The following is a 22,139-nucleotide window of genomic DNA, read 5'->3' as shown; positions in this document are numbered from 1 at the left end:
TTCTTTTCTTTGAAGGCCTCGTTTTTTTCCCTCTAAACTCAATGTTGATGCTGAAGGAAAAGAGTTGATTTTTCCTTGTTACAGGTTGTTTTATTCTCATAACGAACAGGAGATGATGACACATAATTCGGGATTAAAAAACAACAAAGAATGTACACTTAAAGGCAGACAAACAGAAAAGACAAGACATATTGGTACCAGGTGATGAAAAAAAGTGCCCCCCGCCTTTCAGCTACTACTCTCTTTCTTCCCTTCTCACTGGGGAGGGTCTCTTGCTTGGAATGTACAACCCCCCTGCCCTGATCAAATTACATACGCTGGGAAGAAGACAAAAGGGACCTGTGTGAATATGTTAGAAAAGTGGCCTTTTCTACATGTGATTATTGTGAATAAATGCAAATATATATTTCTACATTTTCGAAAAAGCTCCACTTTTGTCTAATCTGACAAGAGAACATTCTTCCAAAACGTTTTTGGCTTTCTCAGGTAAATTTTGGCAAACTCAAGCCTGGATTTTTTCATGTCTCTGTGTCAGAAGTGGGGTCTTCCTAGGTATCTTACCATGGAGTCCCTTTTCATTCAGATGCCGATGGATACTTTGGGTTGACACTGTTGTACCCTCGGAGTGTGCGACAGCTTGAACTTGTTTGGATGTTTTGGCACACTCTTTCGTTGAAATCTCTCATCAATTTTTCTTTTCTGTCCACCTCTAGGGAGGTAAGCCACTGTGTCATGGGCTTTACACTTATTGATGACACTGTGCACGGTAGACACAGGAACATTCAGGTCTTCGGAGATGGACTTGTAGCCTTAAGATTGCCCATGCTTGCTCACAGTTTTTCTTCTCAAGTCCTCAGAGAGTTCTTTGGTCTTCTTTCTTTCTCCATGCTTAATGTGGTACACACAAGACACGGGACAGAGCTTGAGTCAACTTTAATCCATTTTAACTGGCTGAAAGTGTGATTTACTTATTGCCACCACCTGTTATGTGCCACAGGTAAGTAACAGGTAGTGGTAATTACACAAATTAGAGAAGCATCAAATGATTTTTCAAAGGGTGACAACACTTTTGTCTGGCCCATTTTTGGAGTTTTGTGTATAACGATAATGATTTAATTTTTTTTTTCCCATTCTGCTTTGTGTTTTTTCATTGCAAGCAAAATAAAGGAATATAATTACTACCAAAGCATTTGTAACTTCAATCATTTTCTGGGAGAAATTGAGCATTATCTCACAGAATTGCAGGGGTACCAATACTTTTGGCCATCAGTGTGTATACCTAGCTAGCTCAGTCAGTCAGGAATTAGTCCTATTAGAACATTGGCAAAGTTTTTTTTTTTTCTTGATTTCAACAAGTTTCAATTGTGTTTTTAAATAAAGCACTTTCAGTACTTGGAGGGACAGAGGAACACATAACCACAGTTGATCTATGTAACGTATGTCCTTGGTATAGCCAAACGAACCCAGGCAATTACTGTTTCTTTGTATTTACTGTCTATTTTTTTTAAGCAAACACTCAATGGCACATATTGTATGATGTAACCACTGGAACAATGTTAACAATAATACCATTTGCGACTGGATTCATTTCTTTAACTCATTCACTACCAGCGACTTATAAACAATGTTGTTTGTGATGTTGAACTGCTTATAACTAAAGAACGAAAAAGACGAGGGAAAAAAAACTTCGCTCATTGAACGCTTAAGGATCAAGGCAAGATTTTGTGTATTATAACTGTGTATATTACAGTGGGGAGAACAAGTATTTGATACACTGCCGATTATGCTGGTTTTCCCGCTTGCAAGCCACGTAGAGGTCTGTAATTTCTATCATAAGTTCTCTTCAACTGTGAGGGACGGAATCTAATACAAAAATCCAGAAAACCACATTGTATAATTTTCAAATAATACATTTGTATTTAACTGCATGAAATAAGTATTTGATACATTACCAACTAGTAAATATTTCGACTCTTAGTTCTTTTTTAAGAACCCCTCCTGTTCTCCACTCATTACCGGAAGTAACTGCACCTGTTTGAACTTGTTACCTGTGTATAAGACACCTGTTCACATGCTCAAACAAACTAACTCCAACCTCTCCACGCCAAGACCATAGAGCTGTGTAAGGACATCAGGGATAAAATAATAGACCTGCACAAGGCTGGGATGGGCTACAGGAAAATAAGCAAGCAGCTTGGTGAGAAGGTAACAACTGTTGGAGCAATTATTAGAAAATGGAAGAAGTTCAAGTTGACGGTCAATCTGCGTCGTTCTGGGGCTCCATGCAAGATCTCACCTAGTGGGGCATCACTGATCATGAGGAAGGTGAGGGATAAGCCCAGAACTACACGGCAGGACCTGGTCAATGACCTGAAAAGAGCTGGAACCACAGTCTCGAAGAAAACCATTGGAAACACATTACGCCGTCATGGATTAAAATCCTACAGCGCACGCAAGGTCCCGCTGCTGAAGCCAGTGCATGTCCAGACACGTCTGAAGTTTGGAGGGAGCTGAAAGTCCGTGCTGCCCGGCAGCAGCCCCGAAACCTGAAGGCTTTGGAGAAGACCTGCATGGAGGAGTGGGCCAAAATCCCTGCTGCAGTGTGTGCAAACCTTGTCAAGGACTACAGGAAACGTTTGGTATCTGTAATAGCAAACAAAGGTTTCTGTACCAAATATTAAGTTCGATTTTTGTGATGTATCAAATACTTATTTCATGCAATTAAGTGCAAATTTATTATTTAAAAATCATACAACGTGATTTTCTGTTTTTTTTGTCTTAGATTCCGTCCCTCACAGTTGAAGAGAACTTATGATACATTACAGACCTTTACATGCTTTGCAAGTGGGAAAACCAGCAAAATCAGCAGTGTATCAAATACTTGTTTTCCCCACTGTAACTACTAAACTGAGCTAAAATTGACAGTTAGCTTTTTATTTTACACCCTCATCACTCTACAGCGTTGTTTTTACAGATTAAATGAAGCCTGTACGAAAGACACGTTAGCCACACATTGACAGTAGTCATAATTAACTCATTCACTCCCAGCATTTTCACCGGAGCAACCCCCTTCGCTCCAGGCAGTTTTACTGGATTTTGACTGATTTTGCAAGGCCCACAGAAAATTCTGTTCTATTGCTAAATAAACATGGAATCCACCAAAAGAAAGATTAGACTATCTTCTTCCAGCAGGAAAAAAAGTTAGTTCATATCTTTTTCCATTCTTTTGAACTCAGCATTAGGAAATAACTTAGTTCGAGCAATTGTCTAATTTCTGATGAAAAAACAGAGAAATTGAGCTTTTTGTGAAAGCATGCATTTCAAACATAACTTTGACTTGAACACAGCTATTTTTTGCTTTTGTGACGTCCCAAATACCTGAATAATATTTTTCTTCTACAAAATAACATAAACAACGAGACAAATAGAGCTTTTGACAGCAAAGTAACAATTTATTTACAAATAACTAAACTACTGAACTGAGAGATGACTCTGTTGTGGCCGCGACAGTGTTGGCGGACGGGGTAAATTTTTCCCTCATCACCGCCTGTCCTGTCTCATCAAGATAGATTTTTTTTTTTAATCTTTCTTATATAGTGACCACTACCTCATAACATAATTCACCTAGGGAGCTTGTGTGGGGCATGTACCTTGTGTTTTCCATTGTTCTCCACATTTTTCTCACGTTTCTTACTTCTTCCAACTTCTGTTTCCTGACTATTTCTCTTCATTCATTTCCTTTATGGTCCGATATGAGTTCTTACCAAATGCGCTACAGCCTTCCAGTGGCCAATTTTATTGCTTTAAAATGGATTTTCGAGCGTTGTGCTTTGGAGCAAAGTTGCATCAGAACCTAGAGATGTCTCTTGTGGGAAAAAAAAATGTAAAAGACGTATAAATACGTTTTTGGGACAATGAAACAATAAAAAATAGAACGTATTTCTACATTTTTGGGAGCAAATGAGTTAATAGAAACCTAGCCCTCCACAGGGCTAACGTTACATTAGCAAGGTACAGTAACATTATTCTTATTTATTACCATTTTACCTTGTCCCGAGTATCGCTCCTCCGCTCTTGGAGTAAATGGGTGCCTTCGGTGGAGCTGCAACATTGAAGACGTGCTGTAGTGTTATGCATGCGCCGTCTTACAGTGATTACATGTTTGCCTTGCTGTCCAGCTTGAAATGCTCCCACACTTTTGACATTTTCATCTTTTTCTTGGTGCCTTTCTCGTTGCTTTCGTAGGCTTCTTCGCCATTACCTCTATATTCATGCATGATTGAAATCAAATATATCCGCCGCCTCTGTCTTCTTCCTGTAGTCCGGGCAAACCATCATGCTGAGAGCTGGCAAAATTAAACGATTTCTCGAAGTGGAGAAAATTCCTCAATCAATTTTTAAAATCGAGTTACTCGAATTATTCAAGCAATCGTTTCAGCTCGACAAAGGAGTTGGCCCCAAAAAAAAAATTACCTGATGAGTGGTTTAAAGCTGCCCTGACTACTATAAAACACACACCTGGTAAAAAATTGACTTGATGAGAAGCATTGTCTGATGTGCATCATGGCTCGGTCAAAAGAGCTGTCTGCAGACCTCCGATCAAGGATTGTTGATTTGTACAAAGTTGGGAAAAGATGCAAAACCATCTCTAAAATTCTGGATGTTCATCAACCGACAGTCAAAGTTGTCTACAAAAAGAGAGAGTTTGGCACTGTTGCTTCTCTCCCAAGGAGTGGCCGTCCACCAAAGGTGACGCCAAGAGTTTAGCGCAGAATGCTCAGAGAGGTAAAAAAGAACCCTAAATTGTCTGCTAAAAACTGACAAAAATCACTGGCACGGTCCAATATCTATGTGCTCACATCAACTATATGTAAAATTACGGCCAAGAATGGTGTTCATGGGAGGTCTTCACGGAGGAAGCCACTGTTGTCCAAAAAAAAAAACATTGTTACTTGTTTAATGTTCAAAAAAGGCACTTGGACACTCCACACAAGTTTTGGTAAAATATTTTGTTGATGATGAAACCAAAGTGGAACTGTTTGGGAGTAACACACGTCATGTGTGGAGGAAAAATGGCTCACCAACCTCAACACCTCGTCCCCATTGTGAAGCATAGTGGAGGGAGCGTCAAGTTTTGGAGCTGTTTTGCTGCCTCAGGGCCTGGACAACTTGCAATCATTAATGGAAGAATGAATTCAAAAGGTTATCAGGATGTTTTGCAGGAAAACCTGAGGCCGTCAGTCAGACAGTTGAAGCTAAAAAGAGGACTGATGCTGCAACAAGGCAATGATCTCAAACACAGAAGTAGATCAACTTCACAATGGTTTCAGAAGAACAAAATACATGTTCTGGAGTGGCCAAGTCAAAGTCCAGACTTGAACCCCATTTAGATGCCGTGGCATGACCTAAAGACAGCAATTCGTGCTAGACATCCCAGGAATCTGACTGAACTCCAACAGTTTTGTAGAGAAGAATGGGCCAAGATTAGTCCTGATCGATGTGCCAGACATATCTGCAGCTACAGGAAGCGTCTGGTTGAAGTTATTGCTGCCAATGGGCGGGGGCTACAAAATATTAAATGTGATGGTTCACTGACTTATTTTCCCCCTTCTATTATTGTTTGCATACTATCCTCATTAAAATATGAAAACCTATAAATGATTGGGTGGTTTGAGTTAAAGCACACACTGTATTTTCCTCTGTGTGATTTTGACAAAAATCACATGTGATGGTGATTTTACACAGAAATGTGAGAAGTTCCAAAAGGTTCAGATACTTTTTCATCCCACTCTATATATTAAACAATATTCCATTCAAATAAATGATTGTTACTGTCATAGATTAGGTCCAGCTAATTCCATCATGCTCTTTGTCTGTTATTTGCTATGGATGAGAAGGTTTAAGCTGTAAGTCAACCAGCACATTTGACAGTAATGTATGTATCTAATAAACAGCACAGCCAAAGCCACAACTCTTGAGCCGATCGTGCATCAAACAAGGACGCATTAATTCTGCTTTGTCAGTATACCAATGAAAAATAGCCCTGCATGTATTTTGAGGCTTAGTCCAATTCAAAAATGATTGTCAAACTTGTGTTTCTCATTCGGTTTTACTAAAAATGTTGTTGTTGTTTGTGTTTATTCTATGTTAGCCACGTAAAATTATTTGCTTTTAACTACAAATCCTGATCAAAATCCTAATGCAACGGAAATGTGTTTCTTTGCCGTCCATCAGAGAGAGGAGTCTCGGGCAATATATTTCGAGATGAGTGGAGACGCCAGCCCCAAATAATGTTTCAAGCATCTGCTTCAGGAAACACATTAGTGTCCTTGTTATCTTGTCAGCTGGCCTCTGATCCATTTGGCCCACGCTCAAAGAAAACAGGACAGAAAGCAAATGAATAATAGTTAGCATGAAAGCACTCAGCAACCTCCAAACAAGCCGCAGTGCAACCAACGTGTGTGTCATTGCTAGATGCACACTCAAATATCCACAGGTGGTCCATAAAGTACATCCTCTCATCTATTAATGTTAGCATTAATGCAACAACAATGGTGGAGCAAAAATGCAGTTTTTATTTTTCTAACATTGAGATGTTTTTTTTTTTTTCTCGACTACCATAATTATGTTACATATACAGTGGGGCAAATAAGTATTTAGTCAACCACCAATTGTGCGAGTTCTCCTACTTGAAAAGATTACAGAGGCCTGTAATTGTCAAGATGGGTAAACCTCAACCATGAGAGACAGAATGTGGAAAAAAAAAAAACCAGAAAATATATTATATATATATATATATATATATATATATATATATATATTAGAGTGGAAAATAAGTATTTGGTCACCTACAAACAAGCAAGATTTCTAAGAGGTCTAACTTCTTCTAACGAGGCTCCATTCGTTACCTGTATTAATGGCACTTGTTTTAACTAATTATCGGTATATAAGACACCTGTCCACAAGCTCAGTCAGTCACACTCCAAACTCCACTATGGCCAAGACCAAAGAGCTGTCGAAGGACTCTAGAGGCAAAATTGTAGACCTGCACTAGGCTGGGAAGACTGAATCTGCAATAGGTAAAACACTTAGTGTAAAGAAATCAACTGTGGAAGCAATTATTAGAAAATGGAAGACATACAAGACGTCTGATAATCTCCCTCGATCTGGGGCTCCATGCAAGATCTCACCCCGTGGCGTCAAAATGATAACAAGAACGGTGGGCAAAAATCCCAGAGCCACACGGGGGACCTAGTGAATGACCTACAGAGAGCTGGGACCACAGAAACAAAGGCTACTATCAGTAACGCAATGCGCCGCCAGGGACTCAAATCCTGCACTGCCAGACATGTCCCCCTGCTGAAGCCAGTACACGTCCAAGCCCGCCTGCGGTTCGCGAGAGAGCATTTGTATGATCCAGAAGAAGACTGGGAGAATGTGTTATGGTCAGATGAAACCAAAATAGAACTTTTTGGTAGAAACACAGGATCTCGTGTTTGGAGGAGAAAGAATACTGAATTGCATCCGAAGAACACCATACCCACTGTGAAGCATGGGGGTGGAATCATCATGCTTTGGGGCTGTTTCTCTGCAAAGGGACCAGGACGACTGATCTGTGTAAAGGAAAGAATGAATGGGGCTATGTATCGAGAGATTTTGAGTGAAAATCTCCTTCCATCAGCAAGGGCATTGAAGATGAGACGTGGCTGGGTCTTTCAGGATGACAATGATCCCAAACACACAGCCAGGGCAACAAAGGAGAGGCTTCGTAAGAAGGATTTCAAGGTCCTGGAGTGGCCTAGCCAGTCTCCAGATCTCAACCCTATAGAAAATCTGTGGAGGGAGTTGAATGTCCGTGTTGCCCAACGGCAGCCCCAAAACATCACTGCTCTAGAGGAGATCTGCATGGAGGAATGGGCAAAAATACCAGCATCAGTGTGTAAAAAACTTGTGAAGAGTGACACAAAACGTTTGGCCTCCGTTATTGCCAACAAAGGGTACATAACAAAGTATTGAGATGAACTTTTGGTATTGACCAAATACTTATTTTCCACCATGATTTGCAAATAAATTATTTAAAAATCAAACAATGTGATTTTCTGTTTTTTCTTTCCACATTCTGTCTCTCATGGTTGATGTTTACCCATGTTGACAATTACAGGCCTCTCTAATATTTTCAAGTGGGAGAACTTGCACAATTAGTGGTTGACTAAATACTTATTTGCCTCTCTGTATTCTCTTGTAACTGCCTTTCCTTGCACACTCCCCCTCTCTAAAAAAACAAAACAAAAAAAATTAGCCGCCGTAAAATAAGCTTAACGACACCAATGACATCGTCATAGCTGAGAGTTATACAGCAGAACCCAGCAAAACACTCTCCAATCTTGTATTGCAGACAAAATACAGCACGAGAAAAATCGCTGATAAATAAATCCTTGGAAAACAGGTGATGAAAATGAGGTGGAGAGCAATGCCAACCATGAGAGCCACTTTGAATAGAACACCACACCACAATGTGATTTTGCAGTCAAAACACTTTATCCTCGAAGGGCAGTTCAAAAGGCATTGGCAGTTCATTTAAAAAAAAGCACCTATAAAACATTAACCACTTAAATTGCACTAGTAGAAATTCTGTAAATAATGAATAAACGTAACATTTAAGTTGCTTTAATTCACCAGCTTGCAAACTGGGTCACTTTTCTCCAAAATGTCAGTATTCATGGGTCAGAGTTCTTTTCAGACCCAGTTTCCTGGTGAGCAGATGCATTATGAGGGATGTTAAAAACTGCTGTTACGGCATTGGTCACACAGAGTAGTGAATTTTATGTCAGACTAAAATGCAAGCATACACAGCTGGGAATGGCAAAGAAATACAAATACAGTCCCTGACAAAAGTCTTGTTGCTTATTCAATTGGTAGAAACAATTGCTAGTAACCTGACTTTTAATTATTCAATTGGTTTCAAAAATGGCTCATATGAAAGCTAAGACCCTCCCAAATGATGTTGAATGTACAAAAATATATTTGTTTCACTGAAAAAAACGATTTATCATTTCATGAAGACATAAAAGTCAAATTTTGGCAAGACAAAAAGTTTTGTCGCCTACAGAAAGTCGTGTGAAAATTGAACAAAAAATGTACTTCAAATACAGAAATATGTTACGTAACATAAGGGAATTAAGTAGTGGTGCTGTGAGATCCAAATTTAATATTTTGTAAGACTTCCATAGGCTCCTGCAAGGATTCATACAATTTATTGATGAAGTGATCAGAAACATCAAAGAAAGCAGTAGAGGTGTGCATCGACACCGCCCTCACGATTCGATTCGATTACGATTCGGAAGGCCACGATTCGATTCGATTCGATTCAGAGGGTCACGATTCGATTCGGTTCGATTCGGCAATGCATTGCGATGCATTAAAGCCTGGGATGCATTAAAATTCTCCAGCAAAGCATATTTTTTGTGAATCATGAGCCAACACAAGCGGACAGACATTAAACAACTTTTTATTGGCTCTTGTGTCACTCCTGGTCGAAGTCAAATGAAAATAGTATACTTTCATATATATCTATAAAAAATTAAAAAAAATCAGATCACAGCATTTAATTAGTGCTTATAATGAGACCATGGCTTTCTCTTTTTTTTAATTTTTTTTTTTTTACACACAGTAGCAGCCTTTCACACAGTGCAACATCTGAACTCCTGTGCAAAATCAGTAATAACAGTCACTGTATTTTAGTCACAACGACCCATCAATAAAAATATTCAAGTAAATATTAAAGAAAACGACAAAGAAAATATTGTAGTGCAGCAGCATCTTTATCGCAATATCAATCCAGGGATCAGTTCAGTTGCAAACAAAACATCAACTAAATTGCAATGTAGAACAAAAGTAAAATGTAGGCCTAGCCAATCTTATATCTATAATATTTCTCGCTCCCTCTTTCTCCGTTTCAGCCATTGTTATGTTATGTCCTATCTCTCTGCTCTCTCGATTACAACTGCGCTTGTCTGTGACGTTACTCCGGTAAGGAAGCGGATTTGGGTTCCTCGTCCCCCCTGCATAGAGGTTAGATCTTGTGCCCGAACCCGACCCGACCCGAAATGTTAAGCATTCACGTTTCGGTGGGTCGGGTCGGGCCGCCGCGCCGGACTAATAAATTATTTTTTAAAAAAACACAAAAAAAACAAATGCGCAGAGGGCTGTGGCACAGCCCTCTTTTTCTTCTTCTCCTCCCGTTATTTCATTGTGTGAATGCTTTTATAATTCTCATAAATATATGTAGACTATTTAAATATTGAGTAACTTGCGTTTTTTTTTCCTGCCAACTGAGAATTCGTTCCGAAAGACACTTTTATTTACGCACACAAAGGCAAATGTGATCCTTTTGAATCTTCTCCTCTGTGTGTCTGTAAAACCGTGTTTTTTTTTTGTTTTTTTTTATCAAACTTTCCCAGCGTTATTTCGTTGTGTAAATGCTTCTATAAATTTCATAAAAATATGTAGACTATTTAAATATTGAGTAAACTTGCGTTTTTTGTCTGCCAACTGAGAATTTGTTAGGAAAGACACTTTTATTTATGTACACAAAGGCAAATGTGATCCTTTCGAATCTTCTCCTCTGTTTGTCTGCAAAACCGTGTTTTTTTTTTTTATATTAAACTTTCCCAGCGTTATTTCGTTGTGTAAAGGCTTTTATAACTCTTATAAAAATATGTAGACTATTTAAATAGTAAGAAAACTTGAAGAAATGAAAATAAATTGCTGCTGCTGCTGCGTTTTTTTTTCCCGCATCACTCGGCTCGGGCATGCAAATCTATAGTTAATTGATCTGGCCGGTCGGGCTTCAATACCAACGGGCCATGTTGGGTTGGGCTGGAATTTTTTAGGCCCGATATAACCTCTACGGGCTTGCTTTGAATGTAAAGTAGCTCTCTCTACAGGTAAACATGAGAATAACAATACAAATGGGGAAACCAAATCCATTGCATCTCCGGAATTGCGCAGGGAAGATTTTTGAACGTACTTATATATTTTAAAATGCGCTGAATCGATTCAGCGTGTTGCCCGCATCGAATCCAATCGTCCCTGCCCCGCATCGGGATGCATCGCCGCATCGATTATTGTTGACACCCTTAGAAAGCAGTCTTGCATGCCTCCCAGAGTTCATCAACATTCTTGGGTTTCGTCTTTCATGCTTCCTTTTTCATCCTCCCCCAGACATGCTCAATGATGTTCATGTCTGGTAACTGGGCTGGCCAGTCCTGGAGGATCTTGATCTTCTTTGCCTTGAGGAACTTTGAGGTAGAGATTGAAGTATGCGATGGAGCACCATTCTGCTGCAGAATTTGTCCCTTTTTATGGTTAGGAATGTAAGCGGCAGCTACGGTTTGTTGATATTTCAGACTATTTATCTCTCACGGTGCAGACAATTAAAAAACCGTGTGGCATTTGCCAAGGCCCACAGCCTGTCAAAAGGATGGAAGCTGGAAAAGTGGCAAAAGGTGGATTTTTTTCAGATTGTAATTGATGTAATTACACCACAGTAGCCGCAAATATTGCAGGAGACCTACTGGAGCCCGCATGGATCCGAGATTCACTCAGAAAACAGTGAAGTTTGGTGGTGGCAAAATCATGGTTTTGGAGTTACATCCAGTATGGGGGTGTGCGAGAGATCTGCAGGGTGGAAGGCAACATAAATAGTCTGAAATATCAACAAATCGTAGCTGCCTCTTACATTCCTAACCATAAAAAAGGACAAATTCTGCAGCAGGATGGCGCTCCATCGCATACTTTGAACTCTACATCAAAGTTTCTCAAGGCAAAGAAGATCAAGATCCTCCAGGACTGGCCAGCCCAGTCACCAGACATGAACAGGATGAAAGAGGAAGCTTGGAAGACGAAACCCAAGAATGTTGAGGAACTCTGGAAGGCATGTAAGACTGCTTTCTTTGATGTACCTGATGAGTTTATCAATAAATTGTATGAATCCATGCCAAAGCCCATGGAAGTCATACAAAATAATAAATTTGGATCTCACAGCACCACGACTTAATTGTCTTATGTCATGTAACATATTTTTTTATTTGAAGTACATTTTTTTGTTCAATTTTGACACGACTTTCTGTAGGCGACAAAACTTTTGTCTTGCCAAAATTTGACCTTTATGTCTTCATTAAATGATAAATCCTTTTTTTGAGTGAAACAAATAAATTTTTGTACATTCAACATCATTATAAGAGGGTCTTAGCTTTCATATGAGCCATTTCTGAAATCAGTTGAATAATTAAAAGTCAGGTTATTAGCAATTGTTCCTACAAAATGGGTAAGCGACAAGACTTATGTCAGGGACTGTATACTGAAGATGATTAGCCCGCTGACGTCACATTCACATTCTTCGTCAATCCAGGAAGTCACTCATTTTCATAGCGTGGGATTAAAAAAATTAAATTTATCTATCGGGCCTACACACATCCAAATGGGAGTGGGAACCTCTTGGTACCTCACGATACGATACTGTTTGCGATACAAAGCTCCCTGTAACGATGATCTGACGATATGGTACGATATGATGATATCTGACAACGATTATCGATACATTGGTCAGGAAATCATTGCAGGATATTCTATAAACAAGTAATAAACAGAAAAACAAGCTTCTGCTGTGAATTGGAATGAGTTTATCACTAGTAGACATCCAATCCATTTGAACTGGGAGGGTGGCAGCGAATGAACATTCGTTCATTCGCTGCCATCCCTCCCACTTCAAACGGATTGAACGTCTATGCCCGTCAGTGGCAGCCAATGCCAGGCAATGAGGCAATTTTGGGCCATTTCAGGTCATTTACCTGTTGATTTTCAGTTCCTTCATGTTGATTTTGGGGCATTTTATGGGTCACTTCCTGTTGATTTTGTGTTACAAAACAGGAAGTGACCTTGGAATCACCCAAATGATAAGGCAGTGACTCAAACTCAACAGGAAATGACCTGTAAATGCCCTAAAATGAACAGCAAGTGACCTGTAAATGCCCTGAAAATCGGACAGAATGACTGTGAATGCTCTGGTTTTGAATGATGTCGAGCACCGTCAAGGCAGCCTTAGACCTAACTGAGACACTATTATGGTGGCAGATTTTGGTAGCAATTGTTGGTTCTTGGGCTGCAGCTATCGATTATTTTAGTAGTCGATTAATCGATGAACTAGTTAGTTCGAATAATCGAGTAATCGGATAAGGAACATGAAAAATTAAAATACCTGGGATGAGCCTCAAACGGTATTAAAAAAAAAAATAAAAAAGAGGATCCATGTACAACAAAAGAACAATTGGCTAAATTACATAGCAAAAGTCTGCTAGCTTAAATGCTATAAAATACTAACGTTTTTCTTTTTAACAATGCTCCTAACAAATGGTTCAGACTCATATTCCCACAAAAAATGACTAAATATACCTTTTAACGAAATTACGAATGCATTAAAAAACATTACCCCAAACAAAAACGTAGCTTACGTTTGTCTTAACAGGGAGCAGTTGGATTCAGCCATGTAAAATGAGGCAGACCAGAGGGCAGTAATCTATAAAACTAAATGTAAACACTTTCTAAGTAAACCATTATAATGCCACTTTAATGAAACGAATACTGGAAGCAACAAAATTTAATTCAAATATTTTTTTCATATCGAATACTCGAGTTAATCGATTAATCGTTGCAGCACTTTTTTTTTTTTAAATTGACATTGACACCTTTTTTAAACGATATCTTGATTCTCGCAGGAGCATATCGATAACCTTTTGGGATACAAAGTATCACGATATATCACCATTTCGATATTTTGTCACACTTCTACATCCAAACGGTCCATTTACTCAAGGAGCATAAAATACCGCGTGAAATATGAAATAAACATGCTTTTTGCTGTTATAGGCACTTTAAAGGAGTAATTCCGACTTACGCGAAAATTCGGGTTACGTCGTCAGCGTAGGAATGGAACTCGTTCGTTAACCGGGACTACCTGTACTTAGTTGGACGATTTGGTGGACAAGTACAACATACTGTACGTGTGGTGTGACAGTAATAAAACAAGTTAGCAGGTTATGCTGTTGACACGCAGCAATTTCCCGGGCTTGTTTTGTGTACACATGAGATGAAGTGCATTCTCACAAGGACACCACCGTGTAAATGCACCTTGTCAGGTAAAATGAATAGTGAAGTCGTGACTAGTACGTGTCTCAGTGGAGGACGACTGAATTAGTTGAGCTGCATTGTCTTCTGATGAATCCCACTCCTGAAATTGTAAATCTTTGGTTTTTTTCTTCCTGCCCATCTTTTCATCCAGCGCACCAGTCAGATCTTTGTTTTGCTTTTCTATTGTGCGAGTCCCTCAGATAGTCTCAAGAGACCTAATCATATTAATGAGTCATCTTTGGATTTTTAGCGAGCAAATGTGAAGTAACAAAAGAGCTGTAAAAACTGTTACAGAGAGTGTTTAATTTGCACTTCTCTTTATAAGGCAGTAAAAAATAATATCATTTTCAACTTCTATTGCCACTGCCACACAATTTAAAGTTTTGTGAGTTTAAAGTACAGTGACGTAGTGTAAATAATCAGACTGTAGTCAGGGCATACTCACGAAAAAGTATCTGAACCTTTTGGAATTTCTCACATTTTTGCATAAAATCACCATCAAATGTGATATTTATCAAAATCATACAGATGAAAAAACAGTGTCTGCTTTAACTAAAACCACCCAAACATTTATAGCTTTCATATTTTAATGAGGATAGTATGCAAACAATGACAGAAGGGTGAAAAATAAGCAAGTGAACCATCCCATTTAATATTTTGTGCCCCCCTTTGGCAGCAGTAATTTCAACCAGACGCTTCCTGTAGCATCGATCAGGACTAATTTTGGCCCATTCTTCTCGACAAAGATGTTGTAGTTCAGTCAGATTCCTGGGATGTCTGGCATGAATCACTGTCTTTAGGCCATGCCACAGCCAATGGGGTTCAAGTCTGGACTTTGACTTTGCCACTCCAGAACGTGTATTTCATTCTTTTGAAACCATTCTGAAGTTAATTTACTTCTGTGTTTTGGATCATTGTCTTGTTGCAGCACCCACCCTCTTTTTAGCCTCAACTGTCCGACAGACGGCCTCAGGTTTTCCTGCAAAACATCTCGATAAACTTTTGAATTCATTCTTCAATTTGTGATTGCAAGTAGTCCAGGCCCTGAGGCAGCAAATCAGCCCCAAATCATGATGCTCCCTCCACCATGCTTCACGGTGGGGATGAGGTGTTGATGTTGGTGAGCTGTTCCATTTTTCCTCCATTTTTCCGTTGTGTGTTACTCCCAAAAAATTCAACTTTGGTTTCATATATCCACAAAATATTTTGCCAAAACTTCTGTGGAGTGTCAAAGTGCGTTTTTGCGAACATTAGACAAAAAACAATGTTTTTTTTTTTGTTGTTTTTTTGTTTTTTTTTTTAGACAGCAGTGGCTTCCTTTGTAGAGTACTCCCGTGAACGCCATTCTTGGCCATAGTTTTACATATAGTTGATGTGTGAACAGAGATATTGGACAGTGCCAGTGATTTCTGTAAGTCTTTAGCAGACACTTTAGGGTTGTTTTTTTACCTCTCTGAGTATTTTGCGCTGAGCTCTTGGTGTCATCTTTGGTTGGACGGCCACTCTTTGGGAGAGAAGCAACAGTGCCAAACTCTCTCTATTAGTAAACAACTTCTCTGACTATCGATTGATGAACCTCCAGACTTTGAAAGATGTTTTTTTAACCTTTTCCAGCTGACAGGTCTTCAGACAGCTCTTTTGACTGAGCCATGATGCACAACAGACAATGCTTCTCATTAAGACATTTCTAACCAGGTGTGTGTTTTATAGTGGGCAGGGCAGCTTTAAACCAATTATCGGTGAATGGGCACACATCTGACTTAAAATGTTTGGTTAAAATTTGTTTCAATTGCTTTTTAAGTCTCCTTAGGCAAAGGGTTCACTTACTTATTTTTCACCCTTTTGCCATTGTTTGCATGCTATCCTCATTAAAATATAAAAACCTATAAATGTTTGGGTGGTTTAAGTTAAAGCAGACACTGTATTTTCATCTGTGTGATTTTGACAAAAATCAGATCACATTTGATGGTGATTTTATGCAGAAATGTGAGAAATTCCAAAAGGTTCAGATACTTGTTCATAACACTGTATATTAGTATATTAGTAAGTAATTAGTAAGTATTTATCAATATTTACAGAGTGTGCACGAAGTAGCGAGGATCACCATACTGTATATTGTTTCTTTAGAGTTGTTTACATTGAGATAACATTTAAATACCGACTGTCACTAATTGAGCAGGATTTCTCAGCGCTCATGTTTTCTGTTGTTGTTTAACATCAGAGAGTCTCTGGACTGAGAGGAGAAAAAAAAAACTCAAAGCCATTTCCTGGCATTTGATTGTTGCTGCTGGAACAGCCGACCGCTATAGAACGCTCCGGCCCGTGCCCATTGTGTGCAACCTTCCCTAACAGTGCCAGGGGAAATCAGCGTGGCCTGGTCTGGTCTTTTGTTTTCATCGACAAGTGTATAGGACAGAGCGGGGCCGTAGAATTAAAAAAAAAAAAATTTTAAATGCTGTTTCTGTGAAACGCCAAGGATGGTTTTACAGGCTATTTCATGCCAAAAAAACGGGACAAATGAGTAATACCATATTTAATGGAGCGCCACCATTCAGTGTCTGAGTTGCATTACGTTTTACTGGACTGCTTTATATCTTCCAACTTGCTTAATCCAGCATTTTAAGGACCATTCCTGCTGAAGCAATATTAGGGAGCATCTGCTCATGTGGAAGGAAACTGTTAATTTAAGAGGGAAATAGATCTTAGTCCCTGTGTTGTTAGATTAAAACTGTTTCAACATGAATTTTAAATTTTAAAAACACCAGTTTAGCAAAGTCAATACAAGTCGAGTTAATTTTTATAGCACGAAATAATAATAAAAAAAAAAAACAAAAAAAAACAATGGCTTCAAAGACGCGTAATTGACATGAAAGTATTAACTACGGGTAGTCCCCGGGTTAGTTCCTACGCAGGAGAAGCAACCCGAAATTTCGCGTCAGTCAAAATTTAGCCTAAATCTCTAACTCTCCAAAAAGTCCAAAAGTATTGTATTTCGTTTCATGATGGAGGATACACTGCCCTCTGGTGGCAACGTTGGGTCTGGCTGGACTGTCGGCTTGTATGACTGAGGAACAGACTCAGACGTCTGACATGGATAAAGGATAGCTGCACTTTTGTTTGACCCACATCAGGTTGTAAGTTGTTTCGGCTAATATAAGTTTGTGTATGCTAGGGGTGCAAGATATCCATTTTTTGAAACCGATACCGATAACTTCCTGCTCCCGATAATATACTGTATATATCATTTTTCAATGTATATTCACCTGAGTTTTTGAACACCTGTAGGTCAAAAATACTAGCGGTTGATTCAGCTTAGATTTGCCTTTGACCAAACCAGAATTTTCATGATGACATAAACATTATTATAATGAACAAAACAAAGACAGTAACAAAACTTTGCATACTGGAAAAACAGGAGTGGAAACAAACTCACAAATCCCAATCCGACACCATGCCAAAAATATTATAGATAGGGCCGATAATATATTATGCTATCGGATTTATTGCGATGACATCATAATTCCTATTATCGGACCGATAATTATCGTGCACTTCTAGTGTATGCATTTGTAATTAAGTTTATAGCTACAGTTTGTGGAGTTATGTGTGAGTGATTTGCTATGAGAATTGTAAATATGTTAGCATTCTTAGCATTTAGGCACCAAACAATAAATTATTAAAGGAATCTGACCCTTCAGCCAGACTGCCAGATTGAAACCAGCTAAACCGCCGGACCCCGGCCGACGAGATGCCTACAACCCAGCCAAGAGGCCAAACTCCGTGCGTTCACCTTTGTCCTAACCCCTTGTACTGACTCCATTTTGAAAGCTGGAAAAAGGCTTCAAAGCACAAGTTGACAATTTATTCAGGTCGACAGCGATCATACAGCACAGAAGGACCCAGGCGAGGATTTAGGGTCACAATATCACAAGTCAACAAAAGGTTCCCAAGAAAAAATCACAACGATTAGTTAAACATTCAGTCTTTTGAAGGCTCTCACAGGGCGGGCTGTGGTTAGGGAGAAGGATGTGTTTAGGATAATCTTCTATCGCAGTTTGGGCTGTTTAGTTCGTGCGTCACAGTTGCTGAGTCACTGTTACTTGGGCAACCGCAGTGGGAGATTTTGCCCGCCTCAGCGTCAAAGGGGCTCTTGGAGTCTTATCAGCCGTGTTATCAGTTAGATATCGGGTGTTCTCCGGTGTTCCTTGTGTTGGGACAGGGGGTCCCGCCATTTCTTCTGGACTGTGAAGGAGAACTGATTGCGAGAGTTGATGGTGCAGACGTGGGCTTGTCAGCGTCAATCTTGCTCAGTCAGATGCATGACGCACACGTTGGGCTTCCGTGATAAGAAGGCATCATATATCTCTTATGCCCTATATTCTGCTTGTTTTCCTTAAACTATAGTATCGGTGCTATTTTTTTATATTGGGTGTGTTAGAGTAATGCAAACAGTAAATGCGAGAAACGATACTATTCCCTGATTGAATATATTTAGTGTGTTAGCGTAATGCAAACAGTTAGACAGTGCCTACGAGAAAAGTTCCTATCATCAACTACAGGTAGTCTCCAGGTTACGAATGACGCGATTTAGACTTTAAGACGCCAAAGTCTCCTCTGCCATTTTTTTCTCCTGTCGTTTTTTTTTTTTTTTTTAAACAGTACCTTATTGTACCTCACAGTATTTTTTATTTTTTTACTTGATTAATACGACGTGTTCTGTCCTTACTAAACGAGAAATTAAGCTTTAGAGACAGCAGAAAAGTCAATTGTGCTTTTTGAAGCTTTTGACTTTCTTCATTTTTGACCATTTTTAAAGCTCTGACACACTTATGTACACTTACTGTATGTTCAAAATGACATGCATTTTTACAACAAAACACTTGACACAAAACAATTGGTGTTGAAACATCCATGTAGTTTGATCTATATGTACATTTAGTAGATTAATTAGCATAATTTGCCTAATAAACGTCCGCTAGCTTAGATGCTACAAATGCTAGCGTATTTGCAATTCTCATAGCAAATTGCTCACACATAACTTCACAAACTTTAGCTTAAAACTTAACCAAAATGTATACACAAACATATATTAGCTGAAACAACTTACAGCCTGATGTGGGCCAAACCAGAGCGCAGCTGTCCTTAATCCGTGTCAGACGTCTGAGTCTGCTCCTCTGTCATAACCAAAATACTATAGCGGGTAATGTTCGTTAGTATGTGTCGGAGAGTCGAGTCGGGATGTTGTGTGTCGGCTGCTGTCGTGTCTCTAGTCACTCTGACCTGGAAACCATGCGTCAAACAGTTCCCCATCGGAACAACATCCCCAACATGAGTTCTGTGGGTGAATTATGTAAAGAGGATGTAGTGGTCACCACAGTGCAATACTTTTGGACTTTTTGGACAGTTACTTTGGAGTACTTAAAGGGTGAATTCCGATTTACGCGGAAATTCAGTTTAGGAACGTAACTCGCTCGTAACCCATGGACCCCTGTATATTTTTGGCCTAATACGGTCATCTAATAGGCTATAATATAATAATCATAACTAGCCCTGCAAGCTGGACTCAACGGGCCCTCGGGTGTCCTGTGTTGATTTCTCCAATTTCTTTTCGGTGATTTTTTTGGTTGGGGTCATTAGGTTTTTTTCCCTTCCAGGAGGAGTCGGTCTCGTATTAAAGGCCATTTCCTGTTCTCAGCACGGGGCGCCAGTCCTAATGGGTGATATTTCAATGAAGCCGAGTTCAGGCTAGGATATGTCACGTACATGCCAAATATGAAAAAGATTGAACGTTGTATTGGGGGGAGTTATTAGTCATTTTCTGAATTTGGTGTTTTGTCAAAAAAATGTCCGACTTTGGCACCCCATTGACCTTGGCACAATGAAAACTACATCGTATCTTTTTTTCTCCTACAGATGAAGTCGCAGAGTTTGAAGCAACAGCCTTAAAGAGTCAAAGCAGTTCTTCACTGCTGTCTTCAGATGAACCAATTTATTTATCCCTAATATATTTCATTGAAAAGTCCATAGTATTTTTTTCACCCGCAGAAGAAGGAGCAGTGGTAACCCTAAGCCCTCACCCTTACCCTAACCCTAACAGCAACAAAAAAAAACGCCCCGCACAGGTCAAGCCCGTGAATGAAAACTCACCATTTTGATATGTGCGGATTTTAGTGAGTTTTCGAGCATGTTCAGAACTTCAAATTGGCCATTTTCATTTGCCCTGAAGAAGCCCTAACCCTAACCCTATTCCCCAAATAAGCCAGACTTTGGTACTCCGCCCAGGTCAGGCCCGTGAATGAAAACTCACCATTTTGATAACTTAACATCTCATATGTCTCATGAAGAGTCTCACCAATTTTGAGGAGGATCCAACTAACTGCCTCGGTGCAATGGTCTGAAACGTGCACCCTGGTTTTCGACAAAAATGGCATGTTTTTCAATATTCAATCCAAAATACCCGATTTCCTGTTGGGTTTGGAATATGGGTGCAAGAGACTTTTTGAAGCATTTTTGCAAAAGGTATCGACTCCACAAATTTCATCGCTCTACGTTGAAAAAAACCTAAACGGTGAGGCCTTTTTTTTTTTTTTTTTAAATTCCAGGGGGCGCCACTGAGCCATTTTGTGACATTCTTTCTAGAGATGTCCAATCACGTCATTTTCAAAGTATCGGAATCGGCAAAAAAATATCGGACATGCCTTTTTTTAATATATACATATTTTTCAATTAAATCTTTTTCTAATTGTATTTAACGTTACAGACATAATATGTTACACTCATCCAGTGTCTTTAGCTTTGGCTTAAGGTAGGGTTATCAAATTTATCCCGATAATGGCGGTAATTAAATTTTTTAAAAATGTATCACATTAAAATATTCAACGCAATTATTGCCTGCGCTGCACAACCCACTCACGCATTGTCGCGCTCCATCTGTAATGACGCCGTTTTACCTATATAGAGAGCTAAAAGGCAGCTTAAAATGAGTAGAGTGAATTTTGGAAGCCTTTGGAGCCTTTTTTTAATTGGCTAAAGCTTTACAATCCCTCTCCCTGTGATTAGAAATATCGTGGGAAGCAATGTGGGGAAGCAAGGTAGTAATTGATCTTTTTCTTAACACCCTATGTTATTTCCCAATGCAGAGAAGATATATCAATTGGTAGCACTATGCACAGTCATGGTTCCACTTTCCATCATGCATTTGGGCATGGCTACAGTATCATTTACTGAAAGCTCAACAAATACACTAGATGGCAATATTTAGTCACAATATACAAAGTCACAAGTCTTTCTATCCGTGGATCCCTCTCACAGAAAGAATGTTATAATGTAAATGCCATCTTGAGGATTTATTGTCATAATAAACAAATACAGTACTTATGTACTGTATGTTGAATGTATATATTCGTCCGATTTTTATTCATTTTTTTTCTTAATGCATTGCCAAAATGTATATGGTCGGGAAAAAATATCGGGAATGATTGGAATTTTATCGGGAGCAAAAAAAAAAAAAAGCAATCGGATCGGGAAATATCAGCAGATACTCAAACTACAACGATCAGGATTGGATCGGGAGCAAAAAAACATGATCGGAACAACCCTAATTCTTTCACAACGTTACCAAATTATCGAAATTTTTGCAAAGATGCATGTGTTTGTGCAAATTTTGGTGAGTTTTTGAGCATGTTAAGACCTCCAAATTGGCAATTTTCATTTGCCATGAAGAAAGAATTATAATAATCCTTTGCAGAACAATAGGGCCTTCGCACCGTGTTGGTGCTCGGGCCCTAATAACAGTTTATATAGATGAACTTATGCTTGGAAAAAAATAAGCTATCGTTTTTAAATATGAATAAGACATTATAAGGACTTACTCTGTACAAGAGTATTTTTTTCATTGAATACTTCTTTCCTTGTACTTTAAAACATTTTTCTAGATGACAACTTTTACTTGT

General features: G+C 39.1%; 1 protein-coding gene across 2 annotated transcripts in view; it reads left to right on the top strand.

The window, feature by feature from the left end:
• The window catches only part of cntnap2a (contactin associated protein 2a), a 674,074-nt gene that overhangs the window by 286,929 nt on the left and 365,006 nt on the right, over positions 1-22,139 (top strand). The gene's annotated exons all lie outside the window — the stretch shown is intronic.

This window comes from Corythoichthys intestinalis, chromosome 20, assembly GCF_030265065.1.
Source record: "Corythoichthys intestinalis isolate RoL2023-P3 chromosome 20, ASM3026506v1, whole genome shotgun sequence".
In the NCBI taxonomy this organism is placed as follows: domain Eukaryota; kingdom Metazoa; phylum Chordata; class Actinopteri; order Syngnathiformes; family Syngnathidae; genus Corythoichthys; species Corythoichthys intestinalis.
This window is presented reverse-complemented; position numbering and strand designations above follow the sequence as displayed.